This window comes from Tasmannia lanceolata, unplaced genomic scaffold (assembly GCF_043159265.1).
Source record: "Tasmannia lanceolata isolate RefF3 unplaced genomic scaffold, GAP_Taslan_0.1 ptg000002l, whole genome shotgun sequence".
Classification (NCBI taxonomy): domain Eukaryota; kingdom Viridiplantae; phylum Streptophyta; class Magnoliopsida; order Canellales; family Winteraceae; genus Tasmannia; species Tasmannia lanceolata.
Window position 1 is genome coordinate 42,908,083 of NW_027518679.1, and position 17,734 is coordinate 42,925,816.

The 17,734-nt window shown below is 42.1% G+C and overlaps 1 protein-coding gene across 2 annotated transcripts in view; it reads left to right on the forward strand.

Moving 5' to 3' along the window:
• Positions 1 to 16,882, forward strand: part of LOC143873748 (uncharacterized) — a 28,772-nt gene extending 11,890 nt beyond the window's left edge. Inside the window, exons 3-4 of one of the 2 annotated variants that reach the window (XM_077376834.1) lie at positions 934 to 1,077; positions 16,652 to 16,882. The gene's annotated coding sequence lies outside the window, so the exon portion shown is untranslated. The remainder of the gene's footprint in view (positions 1 to 933; positions 1,078 to 16,651) is intronic. The other variant, XM_077376833.1, reaches the window with a different exon arrangement.
• The last annotated feature ends 852 nt before the right edge of the window (positions 16,883 to 17,734 follow it).

A 17,734-nucleotide genomic window follows, 5' to 3' on the forward strand; every position in this document is an offset into this window, starting at 1 on the left:
TTAGATCGGTCATTTTACTTTCTTATACTTCATTACATTGTATTTCTTTATTGACTTTACTGTTCTAGACATGTGCGACAATGCATGTCACTAGGTGTTCGATGTGATTAAGCCTTTATGGATGGTTTTCTTTTTTATGTGATGGTTTCTAAGTATGTATTTGTGCTTATTCTAGCATTTCCAAAAGTTTCATCTTAAAATTTTATCATTTGCATATGTTTTCATACGTTTCTGTGATTTTACAAGATTTCCACCGAATTTTCTAATCAAAACCAAAATTTTTTGTTTCTGTAGTTACCGAAACCGAAATTTAAAACCTTTATGTCGATTTCCTTGCACCTCCACCAATTTTCTCAGCTTTCTCTTCAATATCGGTGACTGGTACAACACTTGGGGCGGATCGTGGCTGCTGTGATTGCTCTTGCTCTTCTTGGGACTTCTACACGACGGGATTTGAGGCCAAGGCATACTCGATTGTGTGGGGTCACTCTACTTTCTTTTTAACCACTAGTTAAAGACATATCTTGCTGGTTTTTCACCCTTGGTCAGCAGGCTTACTGTCGTACTTCTTACCTTGATCACCATGCCTTTTCTATATTTTCTCTCGGGCCCTAGTTTGCTTATTTTTGCATTATCTCATATTGCGGATAGACTGACATTATTATCTCATCTTCTTTATATACATGATTTATTTGGCATGGCCATGTGTTTGCAAATTAAATTTGGGTGAATTTAACCTATTTAGTAAAATAACTCGGAAACTATGAATCTTTGTGAATATTAGGGCACGTTTGGCTATCATGAACTGTTTTTCATGATAAATCTGGGATTTGCCCCATACATCTGTAATACCCGGTAAAAATAACAGTTATTATGCATAAAAACTATTCACATGTTATCATTCCCCTCAAGTTTTTCCTATAAATAGAGCAGTCAGGAAGAAAAAAAGGAAGAAAGAGAAAGAAAATGGAGGAAGAGAGGGAGAAGAAGGAAAAGGCTAGGAGAATCACTTCTTCCTGATCGTTGTCATCTTCAAGGTCAAGCATCTCCAAATTCCCACTTCTCAGGTTTGATCAGGCAGGTGATAGCTAGACTTGACTGGTCTCTTTTCTCAATGAAAGTGATAGGGATATGATTATATGTTGTTTTATTCAGATATTTCTTATCCGTTTTACTTCAAATATTCATTGTTTACATTTGGAAAATATCAAATCATATTTGTTTCAAAATGATGAAATGTGTTTCATTCTGGAAAATGAAATAAAATATGTTGGCTTTTATATGAACAAAAAGTTTGAATGAAAAATGACAAATGAAAGAAATGGAAGAGGTAAATGTACGGTAGTCTCTCTCACGTGACGTGTTTGTATCTCTGAGCCGTCGACTTACCCAAAAGCGGAAGTGGGCCAAGTCCAAAGCGGACAATATGAGGGTGAGGCGGATTGTTACAGGAAACTTCAGAAATAGAAACAGTTGGAAACTATTGGGCTTTAAATGGTTTGTTTTACTATCTGGTTAAATTGTTTCTATAAAAAAAATCCTATTAGTATTAGTTTTAAATTCACATTATGTTTTATACAATATACTGCATATTTTTATAGAACTGTCTCTTATTATTGATTTCAGCTACTTGTCGAAGCTTCTATATACATGCTCTCCCAACCCACTTTTTCTCACCAGGATTTGAAAATTTGGATGCGGGAGTATTTGTCAATGAGAAACCTTAGTTATGAGAAGTGTGAAAGCAACTTGAGGAAATACAGAAATGATGAATTTAGTCAATCTCCTCAGATGTAAAAAGGTTTTAAATATGTCATACTTGGGATTTTTTTGTAAATTCAGGATGTACTTTAACCTTCCGCTGTGTAATTATATGAATAAATATGTTTTATTGCCCGTAGCGATCCGTGCAGTAAAAATCCGGGTCATTATACTCTGTTGCCAGCTTACAATGAATTAGGAGGTGGTGGATTGATTTCCCTGCCTCTATACATAGAGCGCAATAATCGATAAGCATCATCTTCCTCTATCTAAGTAAGTTGATGGTTTGAATTTTTTCAAGAATCGCCGTCCATCCGAACAAGCATACCCCGGTGGTGCTTGAATGTTCCACACTTTGGCTACTTTGGAGCTACCTAGGCAAGGTAGGAGATGATGATAAAAGGAAATTCCTCATCTGAGTTCCATACCCAAATTCTTTTATCTTCCTCATCTAACTTGATATAGCACCTTTCCTGATGCTGAAAGCTCCCCACCACTTCTAATTCCTTGTTGGAAAAGTTTTTTCAAAATGCTGGGGCCCATATCACACTGTTATCTAGTCTGCTAAATCAATCTTTAACCATGACGTGTTTGTCCATTGCTGCGACAAACAACTACGGATACAAATCTTTCAACGGCTCATTAGTACACCACTTATCCCACCAAATTCTGATTCTATCCCCGGCACAAACTTTGAATTTTACCCCTTCCAAGAACCTTGTTTTAAAACACAACACAACCCTCCATATGGTTCTCCCTGGTTTTCTGAACTTTTCTTCTGTCTCCCAAATTACCTATACAGAACCCATGCTTGCTTGCACCGGCTTTCGCCCACAAGTTGTGACCCTCCTCTCCATATATTGATAACCACTTCCCTAGGAGCGCTTGGTTAGTTTCCTTAATGCACCTAATTCCTAGACCTCCCACCTTGATAGGTTTGTAAACATCCTCCTAGTCCACTAAGGGGATTCCTTTTTTGTCATTGGCCCCTCCCCATAAGAATCGCTTTTGTATTTTTTTCAATCCTCGAGGTAATATTCATGTGAAACAAAATAACTTATGAATTCGCAGTAAGAAGATTGATTCTCATTCCCTATGAATGAGAGGAAAGTGGAAGTAAAGATAAGCAGTGGAAACTGTTTACCCCAAGATTGGTTGATTAGTCATCATGACTTGAAGCAGGTGCAAAAGATCAAATGTATGGAGTTTCTACAATTGTTATTGTATGCATTACCATACCGGAAATCAATAAAAAATGAGTGGAAGGTTAGGAACACCAAAGTACACAAAGGATTCGTCATGGAAATAATGTAAGCTATCCGAAACCAAAGGGATATTTTTGCATAAAAGGAATCATAATGAGGGCTTTAAGTTGGTAGAAATGATCAAGCAGTACTCCCTAGCCAACACTCCCTTAATCAAGGTAAGTCTACCCCCCTTAGAAACCAAGTTCCTCCCTTAGCCAACACTATGGTACCCCTCCTATAACTTAAGGGATTTGAAAAACACATAAAGGATAGTTAAAAATTAGAATATGGGCCCTAGGATGGTCCCCATCATACTCTCCCGCTTGAAAAGATTTGACTCCGTTGAATATAATGATTGACATGACGGGAGACGGTTCTTCTAATGGGATCTTCGCACGTGTGCTTGCTGTTGTCCTTTTCAACGTATTAAGTACTTCTGAATTCTGATGACCAAGTTGCTTTGGGCAGTCATCACACTGGTTTGAAATAATGTGATCAGTATGGGTTCAATTGTCCAAAATCCAAACACTATGATTGTTAACTCCACTGAGAACATATTGATAGAAGTATCGTCTTGGATCTGCACATCTTCTCTTGTCGCAGATTCTTGTTCTTTTACTAGAAGCATATTCAATTCTTTGAATCGACATTGTAGCTCTTGCAACACAAATCACAAAATTATATTTTCTTTTGTTACCATTTTCTCCCCGACAATCCTCATTTGTCTTTCTTGTTGTAGTTGTCGTGCAAGCTCTTCGACTTGATTCTCCAATCTAGTGTCGACAAAAACTTCGGCATTATCTAACGCTCCTGCTATGTATGCTGAACAATTCGCCTCTTTCAGACGTGTTGGATAACACTTAGTGTCCTTTTGATCCTCAGATAGTGTTCACAAACAAACTTCTAACAGAATCAACTCTGAAGGATGATGACCACTTCTTGAATTCTTAAGTAAAGTGAGCGAGTCACATGCTGTCGGACTAATTTCTAGCTCGTTTTTTTTACATTCTTGAAAAGTCTTTGAAGCGAACTTTTATGAATGCCAAGTAGTTTTTCCATCATGCGTTGCTTTTGCTCCTATGTTTGTCACAACTCTAAGGGGCACCGAGCCAAAGTTATTTTTGTAATGCAAATTATTTGGTCATCAACTGGACTATGCTGCCACAAATGTCTCTACCTTATCAAGACATTCACATTCTCTAATCCTCATAGTATATTGATTATGATCCATAGGCTCGAATATTGGAGTCATAATCCTGCTATTTCAATAAGCCATTCGAACCCTAGCTCTGATACAAAATTGATGCAAAGAGGGGGTCCGCCGATTACTTTTCTGAGAAGAGAAAGAAAGAGAGTGGAAAGGAATGAAAGGGAACTGGGAGTGAGGATTGATGCTATCTTAAAGAAGAGGGAGAGCAATGGTTGGAAACCAAGCTTGGGATTATAAACTTCAATTTCTTCAATCATATCATGGTAGCTAAGGCTAGGGATGGACATGGTTCGGTTCGGTTCGGTTCAGGGGTATACCCAGAATCAAACCATATGCAATCGGTTCCCAGAATTTGGAACCAGACTCGAACCATATATCTTTGGAACCGAACCGAACCAGAACCGAACTTGATCGGTTCTGGTTTTACCCAACCTTTATTTTATAATTTTTTTCCACATAACAATTGAGATTTTATTCATTTTTAATAACTTACAATTAAAACTTTAAAAGGCAAAGCAAAACGTTATAGGGGGGTGAATTTATCCTCAAGGAGCAAGTGTAAAGTCTAAAGTATTTTTTTCTCACGAAACCTTATGGGGGGTGATTTTATCTGATTTGGGGGGGGGATATGATCCTACTCGGTTCTCTGTTCTAGGATCCCAAACCCAGAACCGAACCGCATTCTCACGGTTCCAGGAATCCAGAACCGGAGCCGAACCACCAAATCCTAGAACCGAACCGAAGCAAATAGGCCGGTTCGGTTCGGTTCTTCGGGTTGAACCGGAACCATGTCCATCCCTATCTAAGGCCATAGGCCTTCAAATCTCATTAAATTTGTGATTAGGGGAGGTCACCCAAATCAAGTTGTAAACTCCAAATCCTACTACCCAATCAACTCAAGACTCTCTTTTAATAGACTTTCCTTATTAAAATAAAATTCTTAACACTCTAAAGACTCCTATTTTCTACCAATAGTAACAGGACAAGTGTTAAACGACTGAGACAACTCCTAATGACTTAAGTACTCCCATTACACGGACTCTATCTAATCCTACTACAAGTAAATTAGGACCCTTCAAACCTGCCTGTAAAGTAACCCACTTCAAGTCCCATAATTATTAGGACTCCCTTACGTTGCTTGATATCTTTAGCAAATGGACGGGAACCCGAATGCATTGATGATAATTGTACATGCGAGGACCGATGGTCCATGATCGACATGATGGGGATCATATCTTTATCAAAGGGGTAGGGAACCAGATGCATTGATGATGATCGTAAATGAATGATGGCGTTGACTCACTTTCGAGGACTGATGGATCATGTGCATCGGGGAAAGATCTTAGCAACCCCGGTGTGGGACGGTGAAATTCCCTCAAAGAAGATCTCGCAGTTCCCACTTTGCTCCCGCGGGGAGGGGGAGATTGTTGGGGGGTTCCATGCAAAACCAAGTTCCCGCATCGGAAAAGTGGTGAGATGTGTATGAGCTTAAAAGGGCTTGGGCACCCTGCCCTTAACGGCTAGCTTTTAAAGGTGAGTTCTACCCGGGTCCCAACAGTAGGGGTTCTAAGGGTGATGGGAAAGATTTTGAGGGGAAAATATTTATAGGATGGGCTGCAAAGATAGAGATGATTGGATCCGTACATGGGATTGATGTGTCAGGCTTTGTGCCTTGATTGTCCGTTGCATGATGTATCCGAGAGGGGAAAAGATCAATATCAAAGAGACAACAGGGAGATCAAGATCAAGAAACGACCATGATCCAGTAAATATCAATATCAAGATCAACAAAAGAAAAGAGGATCAAGATCCAAGAAAGATCAAGATCAAGAAAAGGGAGAAAGAATATCAAGGAGGAGAAAGATAAGGAGAAAGAGATATGGTTTATAAACCCAATCAGGAAGGGTGAAAAGGGCGAAAAGAGGGAAAGATATATAAACCTAAGCAAGAAGGGTGAAAGGAAGAGAAAAGTGAAAAATGTGAGAAAATGAATGTATGGTGTAAGAAGAGAGAAAAGGGGGAGTAGTGCAGGAGGGGAGGTGAAAGGAAGAGAAAAGAGGGAGAATAACATTGCGGTTGGGAGCTTCTTGAGCTTTCTTCAAAATGTCCAAAATTCCATCGATAGGACTTTCCTCCTTCAGCTTTTATAAGGAGTGTTTACAGGTCTTTTGCCAATGTACAGATTTACTAAAAAGAGTAAGTCCACACTTGCTAAAATAGTAAGCCCTCTTTTATTAAGCATAACAAGTCCAACATTACTAAAAATAGTAAGCCCTCCTTTATTAAACACAATAAGTCTGGCGTTACAGTAAGATCGTACTTAATAAAAATAGCAACTATGCATTTTCTCTCTTCTATTCGCTTAAGTTGTAGTGATATGTCTGGGCTTGGATAATGGACCATGAGTAAAGGGTAGTGGCAGGCCATAGGCTAATGTGGACATCCCCGACATCTAAGTTAATAAATGTCACTAAATCTAAAGAAAAACCTACTTAAAATAAAGAAATAACACATGTCCAATGTAAAACAACCGAATCTTATGACTTAGACTGCTGAATCACATCATGTGTTCTATATATTATCTCTGTTAACAGGTCATTAGGTCTTTATTGTAATGCCCAAGGGCATACTTGTCTTTGTACTTCACTCTTTATTATTTATATTACATGAGTGAGGGGGAGAACCCTAACTCAATCTTATCTCTCATTCTTTACTTTCTCTCTTTTCTCTCTCAACATGGTATCAGAGCTCTAGGGCATGGATGCCTAGGGCCATTTTTCTTCTTCTTTTCTTTCCTTCTTTTTTCCCTAAATCTAACCTTAACATCCACCTCCATCTTCTCCATCCCTAACCATAACCATAACCCCTCCATTATTTGCTACAGTAAATCGCTACAGTACTGCTACATGACTGCTACAGTAATTGCTACAGTACCCTCTTTTTCCCACTCTTCCTTGCCCTAATCTGATCCATCATAATCTCTTCTTCTTCTTTTGGGTCATAGCTATGCCCTAGATTTTCTTGTTCGGCTTGATCACTATCTTCATGGTGTTGTTCTGGATTTGTACTTACATCATTGCGATGTTTGTGGCTCGGAGTTGTCTCGACTTTGTCTTTATGTCGTGAGGCTATCTCATGCCTCCCTTATGCATATGTTGTCCTCACGAAGCCGCGGTCTATTAGCTTGCTTATAGTCTTCATCCTTGTCTCTACTTGCTCGTTGTTGGTCATCTTCAGTCTTCTTCCCGGTCTCTTATGGAAGATACCCCTCATATTGAGGACCCTACTATTCGTACTCCAGCTATGGCTACTAGTTCCCAACCGCGTCAGGCTGCGTCGTCGTCTTTGTCTTCGGTGGATGCGTCATTCCCACCGATTACCACTTCCCGTCTTGATGGATCCAACTATTTGACTTGGAAGATTGCTGTTGAGACATATCTGAAGGCCCGACGAAAGATTTCTATTATTCATCGTGAACCCCTCCTGAGACTGACCCTACCTTTGATGATTGGGATGTAGATGATGCCCTTGTTCGTACACTTCTATGGCAGAGTATGACCCCTGCCATTGCTAGCACCATGATGGATCTCCCTACTGCCAAAAAGGTATGGGAGCACACTGCGGCATTATATTCTGGTGAGGGGAATGTCGCCCGTCTCTCCAACACTTATTCGCGCTGGATGGGTCACAGGCGCGGTGATTCTATAGTCCATGATTACTACAGACAGTTTGTCTCCTATTGCCAGCAGCTGGATGCTCTTATGCCTCTCACCACTGATCTTACCACGACAGCCAGACATCGGGATCAGCTCCGTGTTGTTCATTTTCTTGAGGGGCTTGGACCAGAGTTCACTCATCTTCGACAGCACATCCTTGGGTCTGGTACTGTGCCCACTCTTCAGGAGGTATTTTTGCGAGCTCAGCAGTGTGCACTTGGCATTACTGTTTCTACTCCCGTGGATGTCTCGACTACTGTTGTTTATGGAGCCCCTGACCGCCCTTCCCGAGGAGGAGGCATTTTTGGTCGCGGTCGTGGTCGCGGTCGCGATACTAGCCGAGGCGGACACGGCGGCGGCCGAGAGGGTGGCCGTGGAGGTCGAGCTCGGCCATATTGTACTCATTGTAGGCGTGAGGGTCACTATCACGAGACATGCTTTGATCTCCATCCTGAGCTGTGTCACACTCCATATCCTCGTCAGGGCCGTACTGCACATCTTGCCCTTCCAGATTCGCTTGCTCCTATTGACAGCCCCTCACAGACACCACTGGCTACTCCAACCGATCTGAAGGTCGTCTCTCGTGCCGACTATGATGAGCTACAGCGTTTCAGGTCTGCCAGCCGCCCTCCTACTGCTGGTCTTGTTCAGCCAGGTAGTTCTCCTGCTTTGTTCCTCTCTAGTTCTAGCTCCTGGATTATTGATTTGGGAGCATCTCATCACATGACAAGTACCCAATCATCTTTACATGATTTTCATCATGTTGTTTCACGTTCTATTACTCTTGCTGATGGGAGTACCTCTCCTATCACTGGTGTTGGCAGTTGTTCCCCTTCACCAGGCATTACATTATCATCTGTGCTCTGTATCCCCAAGTCACCTTTCAGTTTACTTTCTGTTAGTCAATTAACAAAGCATCTTCATTGTTCTATCTCATTTTTTCCTTCATATTGTCTTTTTTAGGATTTCTCGACTGGGAGGACGATTGGCTCGGGCCGTGAGGTGGATGGTCTTTATCGTCTCGACTGCACTCCGTCCCATCCGATTCTACATGGCTCGGTCAATGCATACCAGTGGCACTGCCGTCTAGGTCACCCGTCTATAGAGCGTTTACGTAGGATTCCCTTCGTTCCTTCTTCATCTGTTAGGTCTTTTCAGTGCGAGGCTTGTGAACTTGGGAAGCATCATCGTGTGTCATTTCCCTCTAGGACTGTTAGTCGGGCTTCACACCCTTTTGCTCTTGTTCATTCTGATGTATGGGGTCCTGCGAGGACTACCTCTTTATTTGGGTTTCGCTATTTTGTGGTCTTTATTGATGACTATTCACGTATGACATTGACTTATTTAATAAAAGATCGTTCTAAAGTTTTTTCTGTGTTTCGTGATTTCTATGCTGAAGTTAGTAATCAATTCTCATGTGTTATCCAATGTCTTCGCACTGACAATGCAAAGGAATATTTCTCTTACTCAAATGGTTTTAAGGAATTCCTCTCTTCGCGAGGCATTCTTCATCAGTCCTCATGTGCTCATACCTCTCAGCAGAATGGAGTGGCTGAGAGGAAGCTTCGCTCCTTGTTAGATGGGGCCCGGACACTACTCTCTCAGATGCGGGTCCCTAAGACCTATTGGGCTGATGCTGCACTCACAGCATGCTACCTGGCGAATAGGCTTCCCTCTTCGGTCCTTGGTGGCACCTCTCCGTTCTCGATTCTCCGTCCTACCTCTGACCCTTTCCCTCTTACACCTCGAGTTTTTGGCTGTCTCTGTTTTGTCCACGTTCTTGGGTCAGGATTGGATAAGTTGGATCCTCGGGCCGAACGGTGTATCTTTCTAGGTTACTCTCGGACCCAAAAGGGTTATTGTTGCTACAGCCCTCACCTGCGACGATCCTTTGTCTCGGCGGATGTTACATTCTTTGAGACTCAGTCATTTTTTAGTCCGTCCATCTCGTTAGATCCCTTCCCCTCTACACTTCAGGAGGATTCCTCGCATACTCCTGTTCTTCCTCTTCCGGTTCTACCTGATCCCATCCCTGTTTCTACACCTCCGGTGTCCAGTTCATCCCCTACAGTTGATTCTACTGTTATGCCGACGTCAGCGCCTTGTGCAGCCCCTCTACCTCCACCATTGAAGCAGTATCAGCATCAGACCAAATCTGTTGCTCATTCAGCCCCGCCCGAGCCATCATCATCTCAGCCGGAGATCCCCACTTCTAAGGTACATTCTGACTCTCCCGTTGCCTCTCGCACTCGGTCTCGCAGTACTGCTCATCCCATTTCCTCTTTTGTGTCTTATGACTTTCTCACCTCTGTATTTCGTAGTTTTGTTTCGTCTTTGTCCTCTATTTCTCTACCTAAGACTCTACAGGAGGCACTTGATCATCAAGCCTGGCAGGCGGCTATGGATCTTGAGATGCAGGCCAATCAGACATGGGATTTGGTCCCTCTACCATATGGTGCTCGCTCCGTTAGTTGTCACTGGGTTTATGCAGTCAAGCACCTTTCTGATGGCACAGTTGAGCGCCTTAAGGCTTGACTTGTTGCCAAAGGGTACACGCAGACATATGGGATTGATTATAGCGAGACTTTTTCACCAGTTGCGAAAATTCCTTCTGTCCGTGTCCTGCTATCCCTTGCTGTGAATCATGGCTGGCATCTTCATCAGTTGGATGTAAAGAATGCCTTTCTTCATGGTGATTTGGAGGAAGAGGTCTATATGGAGCAACCTCCTGGATATGTTGCTCAGGGGGACATATCTTCTCTTGTTTGTCGTTTGAGGAAATCCATTTATGGTCTCAAACAATCACCGAGAGCTTGGTTTGGGAATTTCAGTGCTACACTTATTTGCTTTGGCATGAAGCAGTGCGCAGTTGATCACTCTGTCTTCAGTTTTCAGTCTCAGGCTGGTTGTGTTTTGTTGATAGTATATGTCGATGATATCATTATCATTGGTAGCGATACAGGTGGCATTCAGAGGCTCAAATCCTTCCTTCAGACAGAGTTCTCTACTAAAGATTTGGGTCGTCTTCGGTATTTCCTGGGCATTGAGGTTGCCTATTCGACTAGGGGTATCTACCTCTCACAGAGGAAGTATGTTCTGGATCTTCTTGATGAGACAGGTTGTTTGGGAGTCAAGCTTGCCTCAACTCCTATGGACCAGAATATGAAATTACTCTCTGAGGAGGGAGTCCTGTTAGAAGATCCAGGGCGATGCAGACGGTTGGTAAGCTCATTTATCTTACTGTTACACGTCCAGATATTACCTTTGCAGTTAGCGCTGTTAGCCAGCATATGAGCTAACCTCGCACTTCACACTGGGCTGCTGTACTTCAGATATTGAGATATTTGAAGAGTTCGCCAGGTAAAGGGTTGTTATTTCAGAGGCATGGGCACCAGAGAATTGAAGGACACACTGATGCAGACTGGGCAGGATCTCCGGCTGATAGGCGGTCTACTACAGAATATTGCACCTTTATTGGAGGTAATCTTGTTTCATGGAGAAGTAAGAAACGAGATGTCGTGTCTAAATCCAGTGCCGAGGCAGAATATAGAGCTGTCTCATACGAGTGGGGAACTCATGTGGCTACGTTCCTTACTTTCAGAGATTGGATTTCCTCCTTCTTCTTCTCCAGCTCAGTTATACTGTGACAACAAATCCGCGATTTACATTGCCACGAATCCAGTCTTCCATGAGAGGGCAAACATATTGAAGTAGATTGCCATTTCATTAGAGATTTGATTCAGCGAGGCTACATATCTCCCGTGTTTACCAGATCTACAGATCAATTAGCAGACATGTTCACGAAGCCTCTAAGTAGAGCTAAGTTAGTTGATAATTGTAACAAGCTAGGAATGTTAGATATCTACATTCCAGCTTGAGGGGGAGTGTTAACAGGTCTTTAGGTTTTTATTGTAATGCCCAAGGGCATACTTGTCTTTGTACTTCACTCTTTATTATTTATATTACATGAGTGAGGGGGAGAACCCTAACTCAATCTTTTCTCTCACTCTTTACTTTCTCTCTTTTCTCTGTCTCTCTCAACAATCTCTATATGCGTTGGTCTTCACTAAGAACTGTTGTGTTTTTCTTATGATACTTACATGGTATAAAATGTGTTTTACCGCATTACATGACACAAGTTCTTGTTAATTATACAATGCAACCTTTCATTTGAGTATTTTGTACACCATATCCTTAATTTCTTATTTAATATGATATAAATGTGCATTATGGTAGCCTAGAATCTTATGTATGAGTAACAACTCATAATATGTAACATCCCTTTTATTGTAGGAAAATATTTTGCCTTTTAAGTGAGTCTTTTCCGAATCAAGAGCGACCATCTTGTCCTGAGATCAGTTCAAGTTAGGACCTTGATGACTTGAATGTCTAGGCAATGCGTCAAATACATAACTGCAAATAATTACACAGGGTCAGATTATATTGTTGACACATGAAGTTTAAGGGGAATGCTAGAGTATGTTTTTCATCTCAAATGGGGCCTAAGAAAACTGCTGGCAATGTGGACTCTTTTATTTTTGATGTTGCTATTGTCATGATAATATTTTAGTTGATTTATTATGAACAGTTTTAGGAGCTGTCACAAAGAGTGTTCTATTCTGTGTTTGTTGTGAAAGGATTTTTGTATATCGTGTTATAAGAAATGCTCATGTAGTAGTTAGTTGATCATTCTTTACATATTAACATGCAACCTCATAAACAATTCAAGATCTGCGAGCCTTGTCATTGTGAAAATACAACTTCCAACCTGATTGATTAGCCTTTTCATTTACTAATGATGCTATGGTAACTGTTGGGAAAGTTGCCTTATTTCCCATGGCAATAGGGAAGGCAGAAACGGAAGGCAAGGATGCAAAATAGAAATTGCCTTTTAGTTTTTTTGGAAAAGCCTAGTATAGAGAGAAAGAGTTTCTCTCTTGGGTTGCGGCAAGAGAATTGTTGGGGTGTGTCGGCTGCCCCAAAGGAGAGAGAGAGAGAGAGAGAGAGAGAGAGAGAGAGAGAGAAGAGAGTGGATTTTTCTTTGGGTTTTTCTCTTGGGTGATCTCTTTGGGTTTTCTCTTGGGTTAACTTCTCGGAGTTTTCTTGTACGGTGTTGGGTTGAGAGAAGCAAGGAAAGGGTTGCGGGTTTGTGGGTTTGAGATTAATCCATTGTAATCCTTGTATATTGTTTTTTTTCTCATAGTGGAAGATCGTGTTTCTTGCCCATGGAGTAGGCTTGGCCGAACCACGCAAAATCTTGGTGTTCATGTTGTAGCTTGCTTGTGTTATTTTACTTTCCGTTTAATTTGTGCACGATCGGATCGGATTGCCCAGCGGATTTTCTCAACAAGTGGTATCAGAGCCGTGGTTGGAGCGATTCGTTGAGGCCGGGTAGAGTGATCGTGGCTATTGTGGTTGGATCGCGGTTAGAGCGGTCTTTGGGAGTAGAAAGATTGTCTAAGTAAGAGTCTCATTCGAGGTGGAGTGATACACCGTGAAGTGTAGAATAATCTGAGATGGCAGTAAAATCAAGTTCTACTTAGTTCAACATCGACAGATTTGATGGAAAGGGCAGTTTCACCCTATGACAGATGAGGGTGAAGGACATCCTAGTTCAATAGAGCTTGGCTAAGGCGTTGAAGGGAAATGATGGGAAGCCGGAGAAGATGACGGGTGCCAAGTGGGAAGACATAGAGTCGAAGGCAGTCAGCACGATTCGACTATGTCTGGTAGATAGCATTATGTTTAACGTTATGGAAGAAGAAGATGCGCCTAAATTATGAGAGAAGTTGGAAAAGCTTTACATGTCAAAAAGCTTGGCCAACCGGTTGTATCTGAAGCGGCAATTATACAGGTTAAAGATGCAGGAAGGCGGGGATCTTATGGAACACATTACGGTGTTCAACGGGCTTGTGATCAACTCCACAAGGTTGATGAAAAGTTGAAGGAAGAAGACAAGGCCCTTTTGCTTCTTACTTAGCTTCCTGATTCGTATGATAACTTGGTGACGACTTTATTGTACGGTAAGGATACGATAAAGTTAAAGGAAGTCACGACGTCGCTCTTATTGAATGAGATGCAAAAGAAACATGTTCTTAGTGCAAATGAAGAGCAGGGGTTGGTTGTTCATGGTGGGAATCAAAGAGGAAGGTCGTTTGACAGGGGATCTGGTAAAGGCAGATCAAGATCCAGGGTCAGCGGAAAGGGCGTGCAATGTTACTGTTGCTAGGAATATGGTCATATCAAGCGGGATTGGCCAAAGCGAGCTGACCAAGCGGACAAGGGTGCTACGTATATGACAGTGGCGGTAACGGATGAACAGAGCGAAGAGTTTGGAGATGTTCTCACAGTCTCCACAGGTAATCACACTTCTCCTCATGATGACTGGATTTTAGATTCATGGTGCTTTGTTCATGTATGCTCCAGGAGGGAATATTTTGATACGTTCCAGGAGACAAGGGCGGGTGTAGTGTCCTTGGGTGACGGGTCTACTTGTGACGTCACGGGAGTTGGGACGGTGAAAATCAAGATGTTCGATGGGGTGGTTGGAACTTTGGGTAGTGTTGCGTATGTCCCAAAGATGCGAAGGAATCTAGTGTCTCTTGGCCGGTTGGACTCTAGGGGTTGCAGGCATTCGGCTGTTGGGACGGTAAAGATCAAGATGTTCAATGGGGTGGTTCGTACTTTGGGTGGTGTGGCGTATGTCCTAAAGATGCGAAGGAATCTAGTGTCTCTTGGCCGGTTGGACTCTAGGGGTTGCAGGCATTCAGCTGCAGGTGGAGCCATGAAAATTACACGTGGCTGTATGGTTATGATGAAAGGTGAGAAGTGTGGCAGATTATATCTTCTGGTCGGGGACACGGTAACTAGTGTTCCTAAGATATCGATGGCTAGTTGGAAATGGAGTGGTAACACGTGCACGCGTAGGGTCTCTTTCGCAGTTGGTGAAGAGACAAGTTTCAAGGTTGCAGACAATGGTGAGAGGATGGCAGTACCTGCGTTGGGGATGATGGATCGAGATCCTTCTCTAGGGTTGACTAGGTGAGTCAACGGGTTGGCAGCTACACATGTGCGTTGCCCTTGTTGATCGAATCAGGAGTAGTCAGAACCAAGGTGATTCGAGGGTGTGTAGCTGGTACTTTGAAAGGCCAATGATGGTTTTGCAGAGACAATGGACGGGTGGTGACATCAACGGAAAATTTTCAGGTGGCTGGGAAATAAGCCAAGGTGGAGAATGTTGGGAAAGTTGCCTTATTTCCCATGGCAATCGGGAAGGCAGAAACGGAAGGCAAGGATGCAAAATAGAAATTGCCTTCTGGGTTTTTTGGAAAACCCTAGTAGTATAGAGAGAGTTTTTCTCTCTTGGGCTGCGGCAAGAGAATTGTTGGGGTGTGTCGGCTGCCCCAAAGGGTAGAGAGAGAGAGAGAGAGAGAGAGAGAGAAGAAGAAGAAGAAGAAGAAGAAGAAGAAGAAGTGGATTTTTCTTTGGGTTTTTCTCTTGGGTGATCTCTTTGGGTCAACTTCTCGGAGTTCTCTTGTACGGTCTTGGGTTGAGAGAAGCAAGGAAAGGGTTGCGAGTTTGTGGGTTTGAGATTAATCCATTGTAATCCTTGTATGTTGTTTTTTTTCTCATAGTGGAAGATCATGTTTCTTTCCCGTGGAGTAAGCTTGGTAGGGTGCAACTCGGGTCGGGTTGAGGCCAACCCGACCCAACCCGAGGAAACCCATATTTCCAACCCAACCCGACCCAACCCAACCTGATTTCCAACCCGGCTGGGCTCAACCCGACCCAACCCGATTTGCAATCGGGTCAACCCGACCCAACCCGATTTCCAATTCATGCTTCTTTTTTTTGTGGGCCCCACTATTTTTTTTTTGCTCACATTCCTACACAGGCATCCACCATATAAAAACTCTTTGCAACTGAATTGAAGGAAAATTTTATGTTGAAATTTAAGCACATTTCTAGCTTCAATGGGAAATGTGTTTAGTTGAAATCGGGTTTTAAGCACATTTAAGCACATATCGGAATTGGAAATCGGGTTTCGGGTCGGGTTGGGTTGCCCGACACCCCAACTCGATTTCCAATTCGGGTTGATTTTTCCCAACCCAACCCAACCCAACCCAAATTCGGGTTCGGTCAACCCGAACCCGAGTTGCACCCGTAAGGCTTGACCGAACCACGTAAAATCTTGGTGTTCATCTTGTGGCTTGCTTGTGTTATTTTACTTTCCGTTTAATTTGTGCACGATCGGATCGAATTCCCGGCGGATTTTCTCAACAGTAACTCCTAGGCTGACGTGTGACTTCTTTACTGTAGTCATACTTCTTTCTTTTGACTGTGACAATTAGGCCATGTTTGGCAACCATGGATTTTTTTTTTCTGTGGAATATTAGCTTAATAAATGGTGAGGGAGGGAGGAAGAGGGAGAGACCTGAGAGGGATCGAGTGAGGAGAGAGTATGAGAAGGCCGAAAATTAGAGTAAAAAAAAAAAACTCCAAAATTTTAGCCACTTCTCATGCTCTCTTCATTCATGTCCTCTCTAGGCTCGCTTTCTTCCACCCTCTCTCACCACTTGATAAACTAATATTGCATGGAAAAAAAAATCATTGTTGCCAAACACGGCCTTAGTATATGAATAAGCATATTTTCTTCAGTATTCAATGTATCCATTCCATAGATTTCTAACAATGCAGAACCATGGTATGTTTTGCAGGGTTTAAAAGTGCACCGAACTCACATGGCAAGAGCGCTTTCGATCTTCATGTGGACATTCAATGAAGGTGTGGCATTTTACATGTATATTATTTTTACTTCAAATTTTCAAAATAGCAAGCGAGACTTGTCGAGGCCCAAAAGTTTCTTTACAGCCTGCATATCGGCATGCTTATACATCCAAGAATAATATTCTCATCTGATGAAATATTTATATGATTTTGAGGCACTAGTTTTTTTTTGTTCTTTGGAATTGGTCGGCAATCAAATTATATCGGAGAAATACAAAAAGGGGGTCGTATTTTAGCTCTCTCAGGTTGGTTGGGATTGATGGCTTCTGGATGATGATTTTTATACTGCGGAGAAGATTTGTATTCATTTACAACTTTGAATATTCATTTACAACTTTGAATCATCCCATGGGGGATTAGCCACTGCATCTCAAAAGCCTTTGTAGGTAAACAGTATGTCAATCTGCTTGTTTAAGTAGCAAGGACAACTGGTCTGGGATCAACAATACATATGGGGCCCTTTGTTTGCATTGGAAAGCCTTGTGCACTTGAATGAGTTGGCATCAAGATAATGAGGTTAGGCCCCATTGTAATTGGTGATCTACAACATCTAGCAGTCCCAACCTTGTTTGTTCAAGGCGTCATTCCAATCAGGACTTTTGTTCCTGTAAAAAAGCTGTTCCTCTATCAAGAATGTGAAAGGTCTTATGTGTCTATTAGACTCCACATGAAGGCAAATTGAATCTTAGGCATGTTAATGAGAGGAAGTATTAATCCATGTCAATTTTATCCCACTCTTTATTAGAACTCTGAGCATTTTTGGCAACCATGAAAAAAATATTCAATGGAATATTAGTGGGGCTAGTTGTGAGAGATGGGCAGAGAGGGAGAGACATGAGAGTGTGGGTGAGGGAGCATGAAAAGCCCCAAAAAAACAGGAAAAACAAAAACACAATTTGTAGTCTATTTTTTTCACTGTTTTTAGGGATTTTGCATGCCATATCCATGCTCTTCACTTGTGCCCAAAAAAAAGGAAAAACAAAAACCCAATCTGAAGTAGGGTAATTTTTTTC